At 39.0% G+C, this 11,328-nt stretch overlaps 1 protein-coding gene across 5 annotated transcripts in view; it reads left to right on the top strand.

Annotated features, from left to right (window-relative positions):
- Positions 1–4,540: 4,540 nt before the first annotated feature.
- Positions 4,541–11,328, top strand: part of KCNJ15 (potassium inwardly rectifying channel subfamily J member 15) — a 274,328-nt gene continuing 267,540 nt past the window's right edge. For 4 of the 5 annotated variants that reach the window (XR_008974820.1, XM_057428708.1, XM_057428707.1 and 1 more), the window contains exon 1: positions 4,541–4,935. The gene's annotated coding sequence lies outside the window, so the exon portion shown is untranslated. The remainder of the gene's footprint in view (positions 4,936–11,328) is intronic. The other variant, XM_057428710.1, reaches the window with a different exon arrangement.

Raw genomic sequence — 11,328 nt, 5'->3', positions numbered from 1 at the left:
AGTGTATGAACCGAACCACACAGCTTCGTGTCATTGGCAAACTTGCTTGGGGCGCACTCAATCTCACTATGTCACCAACAAAGATGTTGAACAGCATCTTGGGTAGCAAGAAGTATCTTCTTGATACTTCTGTCATCAAGAAGAAACACCTCTGGGCAGGAGCTTAAATTTGGAAACTGAGGTTTGCCATCAAAGTCCTTCCATCCCTAGTAGGACAGCAGCCTAGCTGAGGCTCTGAAACCTTGAGCCATTCGGATGAAGTACAACCACCTTCCCTAATGTGAACAGATAAGACACATCTCAGCAACTGCAGTCTTCTCGAATACAAATTACTTGGGATGAAGTTGAAGCTTTTGAAAGCACTAACTGCTGTGGTAACAGGGTTTCCACAAAGGTCACTGCTTGCTTCACTGAGAACAGAGCTGGCCCCTCCTCAGCCAGATTCTTCTGTGTGAGGCTCGTCAAGTAGAATAAAATCATGTACCAATTATACGCTTTTCATGTGCACAAATCTCCCTTAGGAATGACAGTGTCAGCCACAACCTCTCATAATGCAAAGAACATATGGTGGACACCTTGTATGCAAACCACCTCTTTAAACCACAGCCGGGTAGGTAGTGTGCTGTGAATTCCTCGGTGCCACCACTGTTGCAGTGTCAACTAAAAGGTGAAAATGAAAGAAGATGGAAAAATGTTCATCAACTGCCTTAAGAGCATATGCAGTGAGAGTATGGTTTCTGATTTCTTTGGAGTGAGAAGGTTCATGTGTCCATTAGCACTCACCTGATTGGAGAATGGCATTTCCTACGACACCTTCAGGTCCAATGTTTTTCCTGATCTCACGAGAATGTGTGTAACAAATTTTAGCCCTTCAATTCTTTTTTTCAACCAAGAACTTCATCAATAAGAAGCAGATGAACTGTTTGATTTCCAGTTTAGATGAATATTGCAATGCACAGGAGAAAATAAAAAAAAAAAAATATATATATATATATTAAGACAAATAAAACATACAATAAAGAAAGTGCAAAGTATAATGTCTCTTATTTAAGGTTTGGAAAGTATGTATTTCTACTTGCACGTAAGAAAGTCAGTGAACTTTCACCTGCAGAAATCTTCTCGTAATCTCATGAACAGGAAAATAATTCTTAGTTAGTTTCTTACTTTTGAAATAAATTTATTTTATGTGCACAGCAATGTGGGGGTTTTACCATTTTTAATGAATGTACTTTTAATCCTGGAAGTGCCTCATTCTGAATGACTAGGTATAATTCAAATAATTCTCGACAAAAAGGCATTTGAGCTTAGTTCGGCGCTGGTTGTAATATTTTGTTACTGTTAATACAAAGTGGATACTTCTGTTGCATTGGTTTTATAGTACTTGCTTTCAAATCAAGACACCTTTTGAAGTAATGAGTCCATGGGCAACATAGGCAACATTCTTACTAGCTTTTCACTAACACTTCTACTAACTGAAGGCCTTATTATTATTGATGCAATTTTTCTAAAGCCTACAATAAGACCAGAAAAAATAGATTGTGTATATTAAGATGGAAAGCCAGATGGTACACGCAGAAAACATTATGTTCTAACAGTTTACTACTGAAATGTAAAAGAAGTGTTTGTGCTGCAGGACTGAAATGGTTGCAGAATGCAGAGCACCATGAATCATGGCAAAATAGTTCTGGCCTCCAGCCAGCAGAACTGAACGCTTTACCAAATTGTTTTGACTTGGATGGTGCACTAAAAATACATGAGCTATTACAAGAGATACATTTCTGTGCTTTTCCTTCCCATCTTTATTGTATTTGTCGTGAAATGCTTCTGAGGTTTGGCTGTACTAATATCCCAGTGTTACAGAGTGAGCCTGTGTCCTGAGAGACATGTATGCAAAAGTGTTTAGGCACCAGTGTGATTTCTCTGGGAGCTGTGCTCCTCACTACATCCAAGGATCTGGGCATGAGTAGATAAGGTTCACCTTTACACAGATATTTAGGTGCATAAAATAGGTGTTTAGTGCATAAAATAGCAGTTCACAGGAGACACCTCTGTTGAGAACATCTTGAACATATTTTGTGCAAGGTCCATTTCTAGTCTTGTGTCTGGTTTTATACAACAATCCCAATTTCTTTATATCCTCTTTCTGATTTTTAGTTCATCTATTTGGGGTTCACAGGAACAGAGAAAAAGAAGTAAGGCTTGAAGTGCCTCTGTGGCTTTCCTCATTCCCACTGCACACATCCTAATGAGCTGAGGGTCACATTGCACATGAGAAACCCAAAGCACTTTTACAGTAAAAGAATTGAGTTTTGGATCTAGGATAAGCTGGAAGTACAGATCTGACTAGCTTTTCTGCCAGGGATTCTTATTTTATTGTCTCTTCTCCTATCAGCTCTATCCAGAACCAACATAAGAACTGAAAATACCCTGAGCAAGCCTCTTATCATCATGCGATTCCCTGCTCAGCTTTGTTGATTTGAAGAACTTTGGGTAAGTATTTCAACTCATCTAGCCCAAACTTTTGATCTTTTACCTGTTGTCGCTGTAAGGACACAGGTTTATGAGCTTCAGTACTAAGATGAAGCTGAAGAAACATTTGAGCTTATGCTTTTTTGGAGGGCATAAACTAATAAATTAGTTTCTCCTTTTAGCCTGCCTCAGCAGCAGTGTGGGAACAGTCTGGGAGCATGTGGGCACCCACCAGAAAATGGCGTTTAAATACTTTACTTGAGTAGAGAAGAAGTAAGAGCTGAGCATAGAGGCTCCTGCTATATGCTCTGATTACCTATGGGCTCTCTGCTAAATGGATGAATAGAAAACTGCAGTCAAAGAAAGGTATTTAAGTCTTCAAGTGAAGTGTGCAAAGCTGGGAAATGCCTATACAACTTAAATTCCACCCTCAGCTATGACAGTCTGTCTTCTGGAATGGGATAGGGGTCCACAGAGTATGAGCAAATCAGCACAAGAATTAAAAACTGAACTGCAGTGTGTTTACACAAAGTGTGAAACGCATTATTCAGAGCATATCCTTGTATTACACTCTCCCAACAGCCCCTTACACTATAGCTGAGTTTAAGGACACCAATTTGCCACAGGTGATGATTTAGGGGATGTGTGGGACTAGTACATTAGAATATTCATATTCAGTTATGAATATTTCCCAAACTTTGACAAAAGAAAGAAGAAAGGTGTATTTGAAGATTTTTAATAATGTGTATTTCAGTTACAGGGAAACATAATTGAACTGGATAGTGATAAATTTAATATGGGTGGCTTCATCCCCTGACCTGGCAGAAGGTTCTGCAAACAAAGAGCTTATCTGAAAGCAGAAAAAGACATTCACAATTACATATATATATGTAATATATATATATATATAATGAAAACTGATAGGAGCTGTTGTCACCTCCTTCATTGTAAATATAGAGAAAGAGATACCAGTGCAACAGGTTCATGGATTTGGTGAACAATCCAAGCAGTGTGAAATTCTTTAGTCTCTGACAAATAGAAAAAAATCTCATCTAACTGTTGTCCTTTTAAATGTAAAACAGCTGCTACCTACTGGCTCTGCTTGAATGCCTGCATACTTGACCACTCGACGGCAGAATTCCAGCCTCTAGTTTCTTATGGTCACATATCACAACATTATTAATGCTTGTTAATGGCATTTAAACATCTGTTTACCAGTGCTGCTAAGGAGAGATTTTGCTTTTGCTAGTGTGCTCTCCATGAATGTGAGCTGGGCAGAATTCTGTTAGTAAACCACTCCCCATGTGTTGATCTCCTCTTTCTCCCAAGTAAAAGAGAATGAAGCTCACCTGACATCAGTTAGACCATGGCATGGCCCTGCAGGTGATGCTGAACTACAAGTGTACTGGACTAGCTTGCTGAGATATGTAATTCCTGGAAGCAGTATCCTTGGGTATGTGGATGCAGAATAATGATATCCAAAGGCTATTACCTTAGCCTTTCTAATGTCGCAGTGACTTCCTTTTCACTGCTGCTGTTTGCATTCAGTTCTGGGAATCCCATAAAATACCAGAGTGGTACCAATGGCAGTGTACAGGCTTTCCAGATAACAAATATCCATACCTCTTCCTCGCTTTGCTCAATGTACCAGACTTCTCCTAGTTCACATCAGCACTATCTGTGATTTCTGCAGAGCAGAAAGGCACTGAATCAAACCCAGAATAAGTCATCAAAGGAAAAGAGTTTTGTGGCTAAACAGATTGGAAGCTTTGGTGGTCAGGGATTTCAGTTGTGTTCGTGGCTGCTACAGTTCAGTGTGTTACAACCATCACAAGAACTTGTTTCATATGAATTTCAGCCTTCCTTTGCCAACAGGAAAGGGGTAATCTATAGTGTTGACTTTTTATTCTTCTTTTTTTCTTGACATTATACAACCACATGTAACCTTATTTATTCAGGCAATAAGGCCTTTAAGGACTTTGATCAGCCTGGCTAAAGTTTTTCAAAGATTAACTGACATTCTTTAAAAGTACATCAGTTTCCTCTTAAGCAGGTATTTGCTTACCACATAACTGGGTGTCGAGTGCTATGTAGCTATAAAGTTTGCTGGGCTCAGCTGTAGATTTCCTTAACACATACTGCTGACATCACTGAGTCTCCTCTCAGACTATTTTTTTTACTCTCTCTCTTTCCCCCTCCCTCCTTCTCCTCCCTCCCTCCCTTCCTCCAGTTTCTTTATTCAGGTAATTCCAACTCAGACTTATTCCAACTTGTTTTTTACTGACAGTGACGGAAGGGAGACTCTCTGAGGGTTGTGTTTTGTTGTGTTTTGGTTTGTTGCTTTTTTTTTCTTAAACCATGCACACATGCCTTATTGAAAAGACATTCGACCTTTTATGAAAAAGATTGTTTGACTTGTCATGACGATAACATCTAGTAAGGAATCTGAACATTGCTCTTTTACAGGTAAGAAGTATTTGTCAAAAATGCATACATGCTTATCAGTGCTTTGGAAACTGTGCGGAACTGATAGCTAATGAGTTGGGTTTTTTTCCTATTTTTCTCTTATTTTAGTAGTTAAAGGATTTAGAAATTGTCTGTAAAAGAATGGTGTTTATGCCTTCTTGTGAACCTTAAGATACAGGCAGTTTAGTGGTGATAAAGAAAAAGCTGTCATGGTTTGGTCTTTCCACTGATGCAAGCTACTAAATGTGAGGTTTATAATGTATGTGGCTGATATTTTTCTAAGTTGGGAAAAGGGACAGATACTGAACCTGTCTTTGTAAATGCCTGCCAGACAGAAACTATTTCTTCCAGAAAGTGTCTCTTTCAGTCAGCTCGTGTTCTTTTTTTCAATACAGAAATCAGTTTTCATTGCCATAGTGGGAAAACTTGCCTTAAACTTAATCCAGTCCCTGTTACCTATCTGTATAAAACAATACTATGTAAGTTTTCTGTGGTAGGTGTAAAGAATGTAAACATGTCTGAGTTGGAGAACATTATGCATTTTCTTCCAACTTTTGCATGTGTCTTCATATTACTTGTTTACAACAGGTTTGGCTTATCCTCAGTAATCAGTCTGGGCTTGTGGTGTAAATTTCCCTCTACTTCAGTGTAGCTCATTTTTGCCTTCCTTTTTTATTTTCACATAGGAATCATGCTGTAAGGAGATTTACAGATAAGTTCCTTTTTATTCCATGACGTGCTGATCATAAAAAAGGAACAAAGCTGGCTTGACTTTGTGAACCAGGAGTATCCACATTACTTTTTAACTAACCTTGTTTCCTCACTTGCCTTTGGCTATATTGTATTTAGAGACATTTCTAGGGTCTTTCTGATCACAGTGCCTATGATCAGCGCCTATTTGCCAAGCTTACTATCTGTGTTCTCCTGTATATTATTACCTGTGATTCCTTTTTTGCTTTTTTTTTTTTTTAATTAGGGAGGAAAGGGGGCAATTTGCTATTACAGATATGTCTTGTTTATTTTCTTGGTTATAAAATGTCACCATGCTCTCTGCATTCTCTAACAATCAGCTTATAGGAGGGGGGAAACAAGCCTGGAATGTAACATAGTGCTGGTTGTACAGTACAGACTGGCATTGCTTTTGTAAAGCAGAGTGTAGACGAGACCAAAAGCTTCCCCAAGAATTTCAACCAGTAAATGAGGCATGGCCTAGAGACAAAAACAGCAGCAGATGACATGGGCTTCAGTCTTCCAACATACACACAATGCTTCAGTCCTGTTACTTTTTATAGAATTTCAAATGAAAACAAATAATTCTTTCTTATCCTGGCTCCTCATGCAATGAAAAAAACAAGCCATCAACCCGCAGCCCTGATTAGAGCTGAAATTTTTGTTTGTCCAGATTTCATTCAAGCACTTTGGAATATCGTTCCCTCTTCTTCTGCTGTTTCTCTCTCCTAAGACACACAGTTCACATGGACAGGCTACATTCTTTGGGAACAGGTAGAGACCAAAGCTGTGAAGTACCGTGCAGTACTCTTTTGAGTGGCCAAGAAAAACAGAAACTTAACTGTTTTGCATGCAGAACCCCAGGACATTTTAAAATAAATTTTGATTCACTTTTCTTCCAGGAAAAACAAAGCAGATTATGGGATGGGTGTTTTTCCTTGGGTTTTTTCCCCTTTCTGATGGAGGGAAAAGTCATTGCCTTATTGGCTGCATTGTGAAAATCAGGAAAAAAATATTGGTTGGAGTATCAAACAGTTAAAGTCAACCTTTTCAGTCCAAATGAATTCACTAAATGTTAAATATCTGAAAGCTGCCATCCTGCTGAGCTGTTGGTAACCCCTTCCTATGGGAGAACATTCAGGACTTACTTGAATGGGTTACTAAAGCCTTGAGGATATTTTAGCACTCAGTGTGTTTGTGCCATTAATATGGTAAATAGCTTGGTGTTAAGCATGTGCATGCTCTTGAAGTAAATGGTACAGCTAAAAAAATAACTTGCTTGTACTGGTTTAGCATAAATTGAAATGCCTGCTCATTCTATAACTTAGCTAGCCTGAATGGTGGGAAATACACATTGAAAGCAGCCAAAACCAATGGATACGTTACTAATTGGGATGAAGGAAGAAGAATAATGGCAAATAAGAACCATAGCATCTTTCCCTCTTCCTAAGCATATGAAATTCTCTTTGCATTGCTAACACACTCTGAAGTTCACAGCAAGTTAGAGGTCACGGTCAGGGGGAAAAGGAGCAAGCAATGACATGAATGCTCTAAGTATTATTATCCTTTACTGGACAAAATAAATGCCTGGACATAAAGAGGGTAGGCATATTTTTGGGTTAACGCATCTGCAGTCATTTTTACCTGCTGGGGAGAAAGGTGGCAAATTTCATCATCCAGCAGAACCCTTTGTGAACCCTGGCCTGCCTTTGGTTAAAGACTGAAACTGAACTGCTGGGACCCAGAATGTATCTCAGGGAAGTTCCATGGACTGTTCAGATTCCCTGTGTTTGTAGGGCACCCTTGGGGATAATGGGAAGCATTGCAAGCTTTTGGTCACCAATGCTTGAGAATCTCCTTGGCCTCCCTGCTGAGGAGATATGGCTCACTTTGCAGGCGCTGGTGGTGAGCATTTGATAATTTTGATCTAGGCATTTCGTTACTTGCAAAGTCATTTCCCTCCCTGCACTTTGCCTGCCGAGGTATGAGGGCCAGCTGCCTTTCTGTTGCCTCCCAGGAGGGGACTTGATTAAGTAATGTCTTTCTTTCACTTGGTTCAAACTAGTCCCTGCAATTTGACCTTCAGGGCATGCTGCATTTTAGCTAGCTTTAAAGGTGGAGGGAAGGTCTAAGGCTTGGGAACTGCAGCTTGGTACTTTTAGAGCCACACTTGACTTCTTTCTGGTTTGTTTTTCTCATGGAGATTGTCAGCTACGTTTGTCCATGCTTAGACAGCCTAAGCCACCTTCTCTTTGTAAATCAAAAGTGATAAAGTTTTGACTGGAACAGTAGTATGGCCTGATTAGATTAATTTAATCTCTATTGCTTTAACTAAGGTGATTCACTTTTGGTTAGATCATAGCTTGCAGGATACCTATCTGGTTTTACATTATGAATGTTTTCTTATCTACAGTTAGCATTCTTGCATTGAGGCTATATGATAAAAATATTAACATGTTTAATAAATTACTGTAATCTGTGGTGAGGAAATGTATATAACAGTACACCTACTTAGATGACTTCAAAGGTTTATTCTTAGCATGAACTGATCAGGAAAAAAAGGAAAAATATATTATGATCAAAATGTCTCCTTTTCCTCACTAGAACTACAAAGCCTGACAAAAACATATAATAAAATAGATGTTCACAACACTTTAACCAATTAATAAATTCCTCCTGCTTAAATTATTATTTCGGTCAACATTTTCCAAGGAAAACGTCAACCAGAAAAGTGTTTCTGAATTTTTCTGACCTTATCTGTAAAGACCCCCTTAAGTGCCCCCTTGGTTTCTGCTCAGCAGTGATCCCACTCAAAGCTGCCTACCCTTACCCCTGGAAACTTCCATGCTAGCTGTCCTCTTCTGAACCCCCTCCATCCTCTCACCGAAGCAAACAGGCTTCAGTTTCCTGCTGCCTTATCCTGAAATTATGTTTCCTGAAAGTTTCCTTCCTCAAACACTTCAACACCAAACCTATCAACAGGCCTCTCTCTGCAATAAACAGCCAAACCACAACTCTCTGCACTACAGCAATGAGTAAAAGGACTGAGGGAACAGAAATAAAGATGTGCTTTCTGTGACTTTCACAGCATTTAAGAAAGGTTGGGATTCATTCACACACCAAATGTACATCAGCATATGGGAGGAGGTGTTCAGAGTGATACAGAGCACTTGAAATTCTGATTCTTTTTCTTAAGCAAATGACAAAACATTCTCACAACAATGCAAAGGCTTAGGAAGAGGAAAAGAAACTTTTAAGGCAACACTTTATTTTATTTTCCACATTGAGTTTCATTAATTGGTGCACCAGATGGCCTATATGGTCCATGCTGGTTGGTCTCCTCTCTGTTCGCACATTAAGGGTTTTAGATCACAACTCCTCGTTCCCTAAGATTAGGCAGAAAGTGAGTTGTTACAAGGGATTCCATTTATGAGTTATGAATTAACACAGTGAACATCAGCTCACGTGTGCTGGCCTTCAATATGTCCATTACCTGTTGTGAAATGTGCTACGTAAAAGGTGCTGAAAGCCCTTGTCAAGGCACAAAAAAAAGTCAAAGACTGAGGTGGCCTTCAGTGTAAAATGCTTCCATAAGACTAGAAGTGAATGAATGCAATTCAGGCAGGTGTGGGAAAGCTAACAGTGCAATTTTTATCTATGTATAATGGGCAAACAAAAGGCTTCAGGTCTGGTTCATATTCCCACTGTTGTACTGCTATGGGAAATGTAGAGGCCAGAAGGGGCTCTTCAGCTGGTGGCATCACACCAGGAACTCCAAGTTGAAGTCCATTTGGTTTCATCTGTGAGAACAGATTTTAACAAGCAAAATTCATAGAATTATGCCATAACTCAGTTAGTTTTGCAGCTGTCTAAAGGGCTCCTATACTGCCAGAAATCTTAAAAATATTTGTTATTTTGATTTGTAAACTGCTATGCCTGGGCTAACTATGCCAACACACTTAAGGCTATGAGCCTTACTCCCTGTCCTCAGTACAGATAACAACATTATTGGTACTTCAGCTCAGGTCTTGAGGATTTTCTGGTTCTGGAAGTTCATTCTTACTCTGTTCTATTGTTGCAGTTTAAAAAAACCCGAGAACCCCAAAAAACAAACCAACAAAAGCAAACCCCTAAAATATGTAGCGAACCCTAAATATATACGTCTGGAACAAAAAAATGACTAAAATTTAGTGTAATATTTATTGTTAGCAAATGTCCCTTGCCTTTGTAAGGTCTCAGGTGATAAGGAACAAAAAACCCTATTTTAAAACCAGTTCTTAGTGTTCATATACAGAAATCCAAGCAATTATATCAGTAAAGCAATCCCAGTGATGTATCTTCTACTGCCACTTTGGTGTGGAGTTCTGCCTTTGCAGATATATTTCTGGTTTAAAAGCAGTTCAAATGTAAGAGGGGGGCACCATGCCTTTGAACGATACATTGCTTCTTTAGATCTTAAAAATAATGATTACATAATCAAAGAAAAGCTTTTGTTTCTGACTGTTTTTTATGATCTCAAGAAACCACCCAAGCTGTCATATAAAGACTGACTGTCACAGAAATCAATGACCTTTGTGTTCTCACTACAAACTTTGATTTAAGCACGTTTCTAATAATACATGCTATATGAGCTCAAACATCAACACTGAAATCTGCAAAAAAGCTGGGAGAAGGACCAGATCTTCATTCCCTGACCTCAGGAGAAAACAATGATCAAAGTTTCAGAATTTGTTGAGTTTCTAAAACCCCAGGTGCTATTAATAGAAACTACTTTTGATCTTCAGCTTTGCTCAGCTTAAAACAACACATGCCATTGAATAGCTTTGGTTTAGTTTTCTTTTCTGTCTTATTATTAGCTCCATCTCACTGAATGGCAGGTTAGGCATGGTGAAAAGCAGAGGTAGATTTGAGCTGTACTGTGAAAAGGGGAACCTTCAAAAGAAGTGGTGGTGACAAAGATGTAAGATGCAGGTTGTTTGCAAGCAGGTACAGATGTAATCTTCTTTTGGATGTGCATAGGTAAAAACATTACAAATAAGGAAGCCTTTCATAGCACAGGCATGATGCATCCATGCTTTGGTAAGGGACATGGTGGCAGTGTATATGTTGATGACACACACAAACAAGTTGAGCTGTGGCAGGTAATGTCATAGCCAAGAACATGTAAAACAGAGAAACAGCAGACATAACTTGTATCTTGTTTTAGGTTCCTATATAACTTGTTTTTTCATAACAACCTATCTGCTTCAGTGCATAATTTACATTTTTTTGCAGTAACCAATTATGCTTACGATGGAAAGAGTACATCATGTTGTGTAATCTCCACACTGCACAGCATCTTCTATGGGATTTAACCTGAAAGGCTTGATCAGTACAAGTCAGACTGACACACTTATTTAAGGTATTCCAACTTAGAATACATACATGTACTAGATAATTTACATGTGTAAGCCTCATGTTCCCAGGAAGAGTGGGGGTCTCTTCATCACATACACTGGAACAGCTGATTACCATGCAAGCAATAAACATGGCACCTCTCAGAAGAACTGGTCTTGTTATGCAAGTGCAAGGATAAGATAATCTCAGCTGTCTGAAAGCTAAAGATCTGGTCTCAGTCCATCAGACACTGCAAGGAGATGGGCATCATGAGGCATTAGAAGAAGA

Source organism: Pezoporus wallicus, unplaced genomic scaffold (assembly GCF_028554395.1).
Source record: "Pezoporus wallicus isolate ANWC-B61680 ecotype Strahan unplaced genomic scaffold, APGP_CSIRO_Pwel_v1 contig_8746, whole genome shotgun sequence".
NCBI classification, from domain to species: domain Eukaryota; kingdom Metazoa; phylum Chordata; class Aves; order Psittaciformes; family Psittacidae; genus Pezoporus; species Pezoporus wallicus.
Note: the sequence above shows the minus strand (reverse complement) of the source record. Positions and strands in the feature narration are given on the sequence as shown.